The following is a 12,953-nucleotide window of genomic DNA, read 5'->3' on the forward strand; positions in this document are numbered from 1 at the left end:
AACTGTGTGCTGATGGGAGTTACACACATCTACAGAATATCTACTAGGGTATGTGCAGTACACCATACACTGAGCAACATGGACTCTGCAATATAGTGTACACTGATCACCATGGATTGACCTCTATAATGCACACTTGGGGCCTAATTCAGATACGGGTGCAGTCCAGATTCGGCAACAAATGAACGATGATTTCAGGATTGCAGGAGCCACAGTTGCTGCAACCCCAGTCACAGTGCACTGTACACCGCAGCTTGTTTGACAAGCTGCGGGCATTTGGGGGAGAAGGGAACCGCTGCTCAAAACGGAGGCATACCAAAGTCAGAGACTGCGTCTTCCGATGCAGATATTCTGACCATGGCACCTTTGTTATGGTGAACATTCTAAACCGTTACTCAGATGTCTGATGCAGGTCCGGACTGCCCATCTGGCACTTCTGGCAAATGCCAGAAGGCCTGATGAGTTGGTGGGCCGGTCCAGTCACACAGAGAGCTAGGAAGGCCACACGCAGCTCTCTGCTATGGCCCCTCCCCCTGACTGACGGCACGCCCCTGTGTGCCATGTCACGTGCCCATGCCCTCCCGCCTGTATCCATGGAAATGCCCCCGTCGGTGATGGGTGCACGCCCTCTCTATCATGGCGTGCACGCACCTTTGGCACGCAAATGCCAGGGCTAATTTCGGCCCCCAGTCCGTCCCTGGTCTGATGGTCCACCTGATGTTGCCAATGGTGATCTGATGCTCCATCTATGCACACAAGCAGCGAATCTAAGAAGGCACAGGTGGGAATTTCATTTCAAAAGATGACACCTGTATCACTTACATACCTTCTCTGATCCGAAGACGCAGCACCGATCACTCCTAAGTCCACCTCTGAATCACACCCTTGGTTATTGTAGAATTCATTTTAAACAAGGTGGATTTTTTTCAGCAACACGATTTTGTCTAGATTGTATTATAGTATTTTTTTCTTTTATGTATTTTGTTCTCAACACTCTATACAGTGCTCCATGTTTATTCATTTTTTTAGACAAAGGGACATATTTGTGAAGACATGCAGGCAACTCCTGAAATAATAACACCTTGCTTCTTTAAAATGCCACCTTTTAGTGCGGGGAAACATGTTGAAGATACGAGGGTCTGCACTAACCTTCTTTTCTAACTACCTGCATTCACCTGCAAACTCCATCTCTATCAGGAACAGACATAAGGGTTCCTGTTCGTGGCTGGAGCACATCTCTCGTCAGCTACAACTGCAATTGTTCACCAGCCAGCTTGAGTCCGGTCCTGCCAACAAAACGGGACACACACTAACACTGTGTGCTACAGCATCACTTGCCCCGTGTGGCATCTCTCCGTGTGGGCTCCTGTGCCGCTAGCCAGCAGGCTACGGACCGGACCTGTGCCACTGCCGGAAGACTCTCATTACAACTAGTGATGAGCGGGTTCGGTTCCTCGGAAACCGAACCCCCCCGAACTTCACCCATTTTACACGGGTCCGAGGCATACTCGGATTCTCCCGTATGGCTCGGTTAACCTGAGCGCGCCCGAACGTCATCATCCCGCTGTCGGATTCTCGCGAGATTCGGATTCTATATAAGCAGCCGCGCGTCGCCGCCATTTTCACTCGTGCATTGGAAATGTTAGGGAGAGGACGTGGCTGGCGTCCTCTCCGTTTATTGTTGAACTTGATTGATTGTGCTTTATTGCTTAATTGTGGGGAGGACTGGGGAGCAGCTGTATAATATAGGAGGAGTACAGTGCAGAGTTTTGCTGATCAGTGACCACCAGTTTTATCCGTTCTCTGCCTGAAAAAAACGCTCCTTATCTGTGCTCAGTGTGCTGCATATATCTGTGCTCACACTGCTTAATTGTGGGGACTGGGGAGCAGCTGTATATATAGCAGGAGTACAGTGCAGAGTTTTGCTGACAGTGACTATCAGTATACGTTGTCTGCCTGAAAAACACTCCATATCTGTGCACAGTGTGCTGCTTTATTGTGGGGACTGGGGACCACCAGTATAATATAATATTATATAGGAGGAGTAGTACAGTGCAGAATTTTGCTGACCAGTGACCACCAGTATACGTTGTCTGTCTGAAAAACACTCCATATCTGTGCTGCATTGTAGACAGTATATAGTAGGAGTACAGTGCATAATTTTGCTGACCACCAGTATATAATATATTGGAGTACGGTACAGAAGGCCACTGCTGTACCAACCTCTGTGTCGTCAAGTATACTATCCATCCATACCTGTGGTGCATTTCAGTTTTGCACAGTTTGCTGACCACCAGTATATAATATATAGCATTACGGTACAGTAGGCCACTGCTGTACCTACCTTTGTGTCGTCAAGTATACTATCCATCCATACCTGTGGTGCATTTCAGTTTTGCACAGTTTGCTGACCACCAGTATATAATATATAGCATTACGGTACAGTAGGCCACTGCTGTACCTACCTCTGTGTGGTCAAGTATACTATCCATCCATACCTGTGGTGCATTTAATTTTTGCACAGTTTGCTGACCACCAGTATATAATATATAGCAGTACGGTACAGTAGGCCACTGCTGTACCTACCTCTGTGTCGTCAAGTATACTATCCATCCATACCTGTGGTGCATTTCAGTTTTGCACAGTTTGCTGACCACCAGTATATAATATATAGCAGTACGGTACAGTAGGCCACTGCTGTACCTACCTCTGTGTCGTCAAGTATACTATCCATCCATACCTGTGGTGCATTTCATTTTTGCACAGTTAGCTGACCACCAGTATATAATATATAGCAGTACGGTACAGTAGGCCACTGCTGTACCTACCTCTGTGTCGTCAAGTATACTATCCATCCATACCTGTGGTGCATTTCATTTTTGCACAGTTTGCTGACCACCAGTATATCATATATAGCAGTACGGTACAGTAGGCCACTGCTGTACCTATCTCTGTGTCGTCAAGTATACTATCCATCCATACCTGTGGTGCATTTCAGTTTTGCACAGTTTGCTGACCACCAGTATATAATATATAGCAGTACGGTACAGTAGGCCACTGCTGTACCTACCTCTGTGTCGTCAAGTATACTATCCATCCATACCTGTGGTGCATTTCATTTTTGCACAGTTTGCTGACCACCAGTATATAATATATAGCAGTACGGTACAGTAGGCCACTGCTGTAACTACCTCTGTGTCGTCAAGTATAATATCCATCCATACCTGTGGTGCATTTCAGTTTTGCACAGTTTGCTGACCACCAGTATATAATATATAGCAGTACGGTACAGTAGGCCACTGCTATACCTACCTCTGTGTCGTCAAGTATACTATCCATCCATACCTGTGGTGCATTTCAGTTTTGCACAGTTTGCTGACCACCAGTATATAATATATAGCAGTACGGTACAGTAGGCCACTGCTGTACCTACCTCTGTGTCGTCAAGTATACTATCCATCCATACCTGTGGTGCATTTCAGTTGTGCGCAGTATATATAGTAGTAGGCCATTGCTACTGATACTGGCATATAATTCCACACATTAAAAAATGGAGAACAAAAATGTGGAGGTTAAAATAGGGAAAGATCAAGATCCACTTCCACATCGTGCTGAAGCTGCTGCCACTAGTCATGGCCGAGACGATGAAATGTCATCAACGTCGTCTGCCAAGGCCGATGCCCAATGTCATAGTACAGAGCATGTAAAATCCAAAAAACAAAAGTTCAGTAAAATGACCCAAAAATCAAAATTGAAAGCGTCTGATGAGAAGCGTAAACTTGCCAATATGCCATTTACGACACGGAGTGGCAAGGAACGGCTGAGGCCCTGGCCTATGTTCATGGCTAGTGGTTCAGATTCACATAAGGATGGAAGCACTCATCCTCTCGCTAGAAAAATTAAAAGACTTAAGCTGGCAAAAGCACAGCAAAGAACTGTGCGTTCTTCTAAATCACAAATCCCCAAGGAGAGTCCAATTGTGTCGGTTGCGATGCCTGACCTTCCCAACACTGGACGGGAAGAGCTTGCGCCTTCCTCCATTTGCACGCCCCCTGCAAGTGCTGGAAGGAGCACCCGCAGTCCAGTTCCTGATAGTCAAATTGAAGATGTCACTGTTGAAGTACACCAGGATGAGGATATGGGTGTTGCTGGCGCTGGGGAGGAAATTGACAAGGACGATTCTGATGGTGAGGTGGTTTGTTTAAGTCAGGCACCCGGGGAGACACCTGTTGTCCGTGGGAGGAATATGGCCATTGACATGCCTGGTCAAAATACAAAAAAAATCAGCTCTTCTGTGTGGAATTATTTCAACACAAATGAGGACATCAGGTGTCAAGCCATGTGTTGCCTTTGTCAAGCTGTAATAAGTAGGGGTAAGGACGTTAACCACCTAGGAACATCCTCCCTTATACGTCACCTGGACCGCATTCATCAGAAGTCAGTGACAAGTTCAAAAACTTTGGGTGACAGCGGAAGCAGTCCACTGACAACTAAATCCCTTGTAACCAAGCTCCTGCAAACCACACCACCAACTCCCTCAGTGTCAATTTCCTCCTTACCCAGGAAAGCCAATAGTCCTGCAGGCCATGTCACTGGCAAGTCTGACGAGTTCTCTCGTGCCTGGGATTCCTCCGATGCATCCTTGAGTGTAACGCCTACTGCTGCTGGCGCTGCTGCTGTTGTTGCTGCTGGGAGTCGATGGTCATCCCAGAGGGGAAGTCGGAAGACCACTTGTACTACTTCCAGTAAGCAATTGACTGTCCAACAGTCCTTTTGCGAGGAAGATGAAATATCACAGCAGTCATCCTGCTGCAAAGCAGATAACTCAGGCCTTGGCAGCCTGGGCGGTGAGAAACGTGGTTCCGGTATCCACCGTTAATTCAGAGGCAACTAGAGACTTGATTGAGGTACTGTGTCCCCGGTACCAAATACCATCTAGGTTCCATTTCTCTAGGCAGGCGATACCGAAAATGTACACAGACCTCAGAAAAAGAGTCACCAGTGTCCTAAAAAATGCAGTTGTACCCAATGTCCACTTAACCACGGACATGTGGACAAGTGGAGCAGGGCAGACTCAGGACTATATGACTGTGACAGCCCACTGGGTAGATGTATCGCCTCCCGCAGCAAGAACAGAAGCGGCGGCACCAGTAGCAGCATCTCGCAAATGCCAACTCGTTCCTAGGCAGGCTACGCTTTGTATCACCGCTTTCCAGAAGAGGCACACAGCTGACAACCTCTTACGGAAACTGAGGAAGATCATCGCAGAATGGCTTACCCCAATTGGACTCTCCTGGGGATTTGTGACATCGGACAACGCCAGCAATATTGTGCGTGCATTACATCTGGGCAAATTCCAGCACATCCCATGTTTTGCACATACATTGAATTTGGTGGTGCAGAATTATTTAAAAAACGACAGGGGCGTGCAAGAAATGCTGTCGGTGGCCCGAAGAATTGCAGGCCACTTTCGGCATTCAGCCACGGCGTGCCGAAGACTGGAGCACCACCAGACATTCCTGAACCTGCCCTGCCATCATCTGAAGCAAGAGGTGGTAACGAGGTGGAATTCAACCCTCTATATGCTTCAGAGGATGGAGGAGCAGCAAAAGGCCATTCAAGCCTATACATCTGCCCACGATATAGGCAAAGGAGGGGGAATGCACCTGACTCAAGCGCAGTGGAGAATGATTTCAACGTTGTGCAAGGTTCTGCAACCCTTTGAACTTGCCACACGTGAAGTCAGTTCAGACACTGCCAGCCTGAGTCAGGTCATTTCCCTCATCAGGCTTTTGCAGAAGAAGCTGGAGACATTGAAGGAGGAGCTAAAACAGAGCGATTCCGCTAGGCATGTGGGACTTGTGGATGGAGCCCTTAATTCGCTTAACCAGGATTCACAGGTGGTCAATCTGTTGAAATCAGAGCACTACATTTTGGCCACCGTGCTCGATCCTAGATTTAAAACCTACGTTGTATCTCTCTTTCCGGCAGACACAAGTCTGCAGAGGTTCAAAGACCTGCTGGTGAGAAAATTGTCAAGTCAAGCGGAACGTGACCCGTCAACATCTCCTCCTTCACATTCTCCCGCAACTGGGGGTGCGAGGAAAAGGTTAAGAATTCCGAGCCCACCCGCTGGCGGTGATGCAGGGCAGTCTGGAGCGAGTGCTGACATCTGGTCCGGACTGAAGGACCTGCCAACGATTACTGACATGTCGTCTACTGTCACTGCATATGATTCTCTTACCATTGAAAGAATGGTGGAGGATTATATGAGTGACCGCATCCAAGTAGGCACGTCAGACAGTCCGTACTTATACTGGCAGGAAAAAGAGGCAATTTGGAGGCCCTTGCACAAACTGGCTTTATTCTACCTAAGTTGCCCTCCCTCCAGTGTGTACTCCGAAAGAGTGTTTAGTGCAGCCGCTCACCTTGTCAGCAATCGGCGTACGATGTTACTTCCAGAAAATGTGGAGAAGATGATGTTCATCAAAATGAATTATAATCAATTCCTCCGTGGAGACATTCACCAGCACCAATTGCCTCCAGAAAGTACACAGGGACCTGAGATGGTGGATTCCAGTGGAGACGAATTAATAATCTGTGAGGAGGGGGATGTACACAGTGAAAGGGGTGAGGAATCGGAGGATGATGATGAGGTGGACATCTTGCCTCTGTAGAGCCAGTTTGTGCAAGGAGAGATTGATTGCTTCTTTCTCTATCGTCCTAGTGGATGCTGGGGTTCCTGAAAGGACCATGGGGAATAGCGGCTCCGCAGGAGACAGGGCACAAAAAGTAAAGCTTTAGGATCAGGTGGTGTGCACTGGCTCCTCCCCCTATGACCCTCCTCCAAGCCTCAGTTAGATTTTTGTGCCCGGCCGAGAAGGGTGCAATCTAGGTGGCTCTCCTAAAGAGCTGCTTAGAAAAGTTTAGCTTAGGTTTTTTATTTTACAGTGAGTCCTGCTGGCAACAGGATCACTGCAACGAGGGACTTAGGGGAGAAGAAGTGAACTCACCTGCGTGCAGGATGGATTGGCTTCTTTGGCTACTGGACATTAGCTCCAGAGGGACGATCACAGGTACAGCCTGGATGGTCACCGGAGCCTCGCCGCCGGCCCCCTTGCAGATGCTGAAACAAGAAGAAGGTCCAGAATCGGCGGCATGAAGACTCCTCAGTCTTCTTAAGGTAGCGCACAGCACTGCAGCTGTGCGCCATTTCCTCTCAGCACACTTCACACGGCAGTCACTGAGGGTGCAGGGCGCTGGGAGGGGGGCGCCCTGGGAGGCAATGAAAACCCATTTTTGGCTAAAAATACCTCACATATAGCCTCCGGGGGCTATATGGAGATATTTAACCCCTGCCAGAATCCGTTAAGAGCGGGAGACGAGGCCGCCGAAAAAGGGGCGGGGCCTATCTCCTCAGCACACAGCGCCATTTTCCCTCACAGAAAGGCTGGAGGGAAGGCTCCCAGGCTCTCCCCTGCACTGCACTACAGAAACAGGGTTAAAACAGAGAGGGGGGGCACTAATTTGGCGTTAGATATATATAAAAAAGATGCTATAAGGGAAAACACTTATATAAGGTTGTCCCTATATAATTATAGCGTTTTTGGTGTGTGCTGGCAAACTCTCCCTCTGTCTCTCCAAAGGGCTAGTAGGTCCTGTCCTCTATCAGAGCATTCCCTGTGTGTGTGCTGTGTGTCGGTACGTGTGTGTCGACATGTATGAGGACGATGTTGGTGAGGAGGCGGAGCAATTGCCTGTAATGGTGATGTCACTCTCTAGGGAGTCGACACCGGAATGGATGGCTTATTTAGGGAATTACGTGATAATGTCAACACGCGCCAAGGTCGGTTGACGACATGAGACGGCCGACAAACAATTAGTACCGGTCCAGACGTCTCAAAAACACCGTCAGGGGTTTTAAAACGCCCGTTTACTTTAGTCGGTCGACACAGACAGGGACACTGAATCCAGTGTCGACGGTGAATAAACAAACGTATTCCTTATTAGGGCCACACGTTAAGGGCAATGAAGGAGGTGTTACATATTTCTGATACTACAAGTACCACAAAAGAGGGTATTATGTGGGATGTGAAAAAACTACCGTAGTTTTTCCTGAATCAGATAAATTAAATGAAGTGTGTGATGATGCGTGGGTTCCCCCCGATAGAAAATATGGGCGGTATACCCTTTCCCGCCAGAAGTTAGGGCGCGTTGGGAAACACCCCTTAGGGTGGATAAGGCGCTCACACGCTTATCAGAACAAGTGGCGGTACCGTCTATAGATAGGGCCGTCCTCAAGGAGCCAGCTGACAGGAGGCTGGAAAAATATCATAAAAAGTATATACACACATACTGGTGTTATACTGCGACCAGCGATCGCCTCAGCCTGGATGTGCAGAGCTGGGGTGGCTTGGTCGGATTCCCTGACTAAAAATATTGATACCCTTGACAGGGACAGTATTTTATTGACTATAGAGCATTTAAAGGATGCATTTCTATATATGCGAGATGCACAGAGGGATATTTGCACTCTGGCATCAAGAGTAAGTGCGATGTCCATATCTGCCAGAAGATGTTTATGGACACGACAGTGGTCAGGTGATGCAGATTCCAAACGGCACAAAGGTGTAGTGCCGTATAAAGGAAGAGGAGTTATTTGGGGTCGGTCCATCGGACCTGGTGGCCACGGCAACTGCTGGAAAATCCACCGTTTTTACCCTAAGTCACATCTCTGCAGAAAAAGACACCGTCTTTTCAGCTTCAGTCCTTTCGTCCCTATAAGAGTCATATCTGCCCAGGGATAGAGGAAAGGGAAGAAGACTGCAGCAGGCAGCCCATTCCCAGGAACAGAAGCGTTCCACCGCTTCTGACAAGCTCTCAGCATGACGCTGAGACCGTACAGGACCCCTGGATCCTACAAGTAGTATCCCAGGGGTACAGATTGGAATGTCGAGACGTTTCCCCTGCGCAGGCTCCTGAAGTCTGCTTTACCAAGGTCTCCCTCCGACAAGGAGGCAGTATGGGAAACAATTCACGAGCTGTATTCCCAGCAGGTGATAATTAAATTACCCCTCATACAACAAGAAAAGGGGTATTATTCCACACTATATTGTGGTACTGAAGCCAGAAGGCTAGGTGAGACCTATTCTAAATCTAAAAAAATTTGAACACTTACCAAGGTTCAAATCAAGATGGAGTCACTCAGAGCAGTGATAACGAACCGGGAAGAAGGGGACTATCTGGTGTCCCGAGACATCAGGGATGCTTACCTCCATGTCCCAAATTTGCCCTTATCACTAAGGGTACCTCAGGTTCGTGGTACAGAACTGTCACTATCAGTTTCAGACGCTGCCGTTTGGATTGTCCACGGCACCCCGGGTCTTTACCAAGGTAATGGCCGAAATGATGGTTCTTCTTCGAAGAAAAGGCGTCTTAATTATCCCTTACTTGGACGATCTCCTGATAAGGGCAAAGTCCAGGGAACAGTTGGAGGTCGGAGTAGCACTATCTCGGATACTGTTACAACAGCAGGGGTGGATTCTAAATATTCCAAAATCGCAGCTGATCCCGACAACAAGTCTCCTGTGCTTAGGGATGATTCTGGACACAGTCCAGAAAAAGGTGTTTCTCCCGGAAGAGAAAGCCAGGGAGTTATCCGAGCTAGTCAGGAACCTCCTAAAATCAGTGCATCATTGCACAAGGGCCATGGTAAAAAAATGGTGACTTCCTTCGAAGCAATTCCAGTCGGCAGATTTCATGCAAGAACCTTTCAGTGGGATCTGCTGGACAAATGGTCCGGATCGCATCTTCAGATGCATCAGCGGATAACCCTATATCCAAGGACAAGGGTGTCTCTCCTGTGGTGGTTACAGAGTGCTCATCTTCTAGAGGGCCGCAGATTCGGCATTCAGTTTTGGATGTTGGTGACCACGGAGGCCAGCCCGAGAGGCTGGGGAGCAGTCACACAAGGAAAAAATTTCCAGGGAGTGTGATCAAGTCTGGAGACTTTTCTCCACATAAATATAGCTAAGGGTAAATTTATAATGCTTTAAGCTTAGCAAGACCTCTGCTTCAAGGTCAGCCGGTATTGATCCAGTGGGATAAAACATCACGGCAGTCGCCCACGTAAATAGACAGGGCGGCACAAGAAGCAGGAGGGCAGTGGCAAAAACTGCAAGGACTTTTCGCTGGGCGGAAAATCATGTGATAGCACTGTCAGCAGTGTTTCATTCCGGGAATGGAAACTGGGAAGCAGACTTCCTCAGTAGGCACGACCTCCACCCGGCAGAGTGGGAACTTCATGGGGAAGTTTTCCACATAATTGTAAACCGTTGGGAATTACCAAAGGTGGACATGAGTGGACGTTCTGGTAACACCGTGGGTGTACCAGTCGGTGTATGTGTTCCATCCTCTGCTTTTCATACCTAAGGTACTGAGAATTATAAGACGTAGAGGAGTAAGAACTATACTCATGGCTCCGGATTGGCCAAGAAGGACTTGGTACCCGGAACTTCAAGAGATGCTCACAGAGGACTTATGGCCTCTGCCGCTAAGAAGGGACTTGTTTCAGCAAGTACCATGTCTGTTCCAAGACTTACCGCAGCTGCGTTTGACGGCATGGCGGTGGAACGCCGGATCCTAAGGGAAAAGGCATTCAGGAAGAGGTCATTCCTACCCTGGTCAAAGCCAGAAAGGAGGTGACCGCACAACATTATCACCACATGTGGCGAAAATATGTTGCGTGGTGTGAGGCCAGGAAGGCCCCACGAAGAAATTTCAACTCGGTCGATTCCTGCATTTCCTGCAAACAGGAGTGTCTATGGGCCTCAAATTGGGGTCCATTAAGGTTCAAATTTCGGCCCTGTCGATTTTTCTTCCAGAAAGAATTGGCTTCAGTTCCTGAAGTCCAGAAGTTTGTCAAGGGAGTATTGCATATACAACCCCCTTTTGTGCCTCCAGTGGCACTGTGGGATCTCAACGTAGTTCTGGGATTCCTCAAAACACATTGGTTTAAAACCAGTCAAATCTGTGGATTGAAGCATCTCACATGAAAAGTGAACATGCTCTTGGACCTGGCCTGGACCAGGCGAGTGTCAAATTGGTGGTTTTTTTTCTCAAAAAAAGCCCATATCTGTTTGTCCATTCGGACAGGGCAGAGCTGCGGACTCGTCCCCAGTTCTCTCCCTAAGGTGGTGTCAGTGTTTCACCTGAACCAGCTTATTGTGGTGTCTTGCGCCTACTAGGGACTTGGAGGACTCCAAGTTGCTAGATGTGGTCAGGGCCCTGAAAATATAGGTTCCAGGACGGCTGGAGTCAGGAAAACTGATTTGCTGTTATCCTGTATGCACCCAACAAACTGGGTGCTCTTGCTTTTAAGCAGACTTTTGCTAGTTGGATGTGTAATACAATTCAGCTTGCACATTCTGTGGCAGGCCTGCCACAGCCAAAATATGTAAATGCCCATTCCACAAGGAAGGTGAGCTCATCTTGGGCGGCTGCCCGAGGGGTCTCGGCTTTACAACTTTGCCGAGCGGCTATTTAGTCAGGGGCAAACACGTTTGTAAAATCCTACAAATTTGATACCCTGGCTAAGGAGGACCTGGAGTTCTCTCATTCGGTGCTGCAGAGTCATCCGCACTCTCCCGCCCGTTTGGGAGCTTTGGTATAATCCCCATGGTCCTTTCAGGAACCCCAGCATCCACTAGGACGATAGAGAAAATAAGAATTTACTTACCGATAATTCTATTTCTCGGAGTCCGTAGTGGATGCTGGGCGCCCATCCCAAGTGCGGATTATCTGCATTACTTGTACATAGTTACAAAAATCGGGTTATTATTTGTTGTGAGCCATCTTTTCAGAGGCTCCGCTGTTATCATACTGTTAACTGGGTTCAGATCACAGGTTGTACAGTGTGATTGGTGTGGCTGGTATGAGTCTTACCCGGGATTCATAAATCCTTCCTTATTGTGTACGCTCGTCCGGGCACAGTATCCTAACTGAGGCTTGGAGGAGGGTCATAGGGGGAGGAGCCAGTGCACACCACCTGATCCTAAAGCTTTACTTTTTGTGCCCTGTCTCCTGCGGAGCCGCTATTCCCCATGGTCCTTTCAGGAACCCCAGCATCCACTACGGACTCCGAGAAATAGAATTATCGGTAAGTAAATTCTTATTTTTTTTGGTGGGGGCCCAAACCAACCAGTCATTTCAGTCACAGTCGTGTGGCAGACCCTGTCGCTGAAATGATGGGTTCGTTAAAGTGTGCAATTCCCTCTTGCACCTCTTTTTTCTTTCATTTTTCTTTGCATCATGTGCTGTTTGGGGACAATTTTTTTGAAGTGCCATCCTGCCTGACACTGCAGTGCCACTCCTAGATGGGCCAGGTGTTTGTGTCGGCCACTTGTGTCGCTTAGCTTAGTCACACAGCGACCTTGGTGCGCCTCTTGTTTTCTTTGCATCATGTGCTGTTTGGGGACAATTTTTTTGAAGTGCCATCCTGCCTGACACTGCAGTGCCACTCCTAGATGGGCCAGGTGTTTGTGTCGGCCACTTGTGTCGCTTAGCTTAGTCACACCGCGACCTTGGTGCGCCTCTTTTTTTCTTTGCATCATGTGCTGTTTGGGGACAATTTTTTTGAAGTGCCATCCTGCCTGACACTGCAGTGCCACTCCTAGATGGTCCAGGTGTTTGTGTCGGCCACTTGGGTCGCTAAGCTTAGTCACACAGCGACCTTGGTGCGCCTCTTTTTTTCTTTGCATCATGTGCTGTTTGGGGACAATTTTTTTGAAGTGCCATCCTGCCTGACACTGCAGTGCCACTCCTAGATGGGCCAGGTGTTTGTGTCGGCCACTTGGGTCGCTTAGCTTAGCCATCCAGCGACCTTGGTGCGCCTCTTTTTTTCTTTGCATCATGTGCTGTTTGGGGACAATTTTTTTGAAGTGCCATCCTGCCTG

At 48.3% G+C, this 12,953-nt stretch overlaps 1 protein-coding gene across 1 annotated transcript in view; it reads left to right on the plus strand.

The window, feature by feature from the left end:
* The first annotated feature begins 642 nt into the window (after positions 1–642).
* The window catches only part of SNN (stannin), an 80,474-nt gene continuing 68,163 nt past the window's right edge, over positions 643–12,953 (plus strand). Inside the window, exon 1 of the mRNA XM_063934303.1 lies at positions 643–781. The gene's annotated coding sequence lies outside the window, so the exon portion shown is untranslated. The remainder of the gene's footprint in view (positions 782–12,953) is intronic.

The sequence above is a fragment of the Pseudophryne corroboree genome, chromosome 7, assembly GCF_028390025.1.
Source record: "Pseudophryne corroboree isolate aPseCor3 chromosome 7, aPseCor3.hap2, whole genome shotgun sequence".
Taxonomy (NCBI): domain Eukaryota; kingdom Metazoa; phylum Chordata; class Amphibia; order Anura; family Myobatrachidae; genus Pseudophryne; species Pseudophryne corroboree.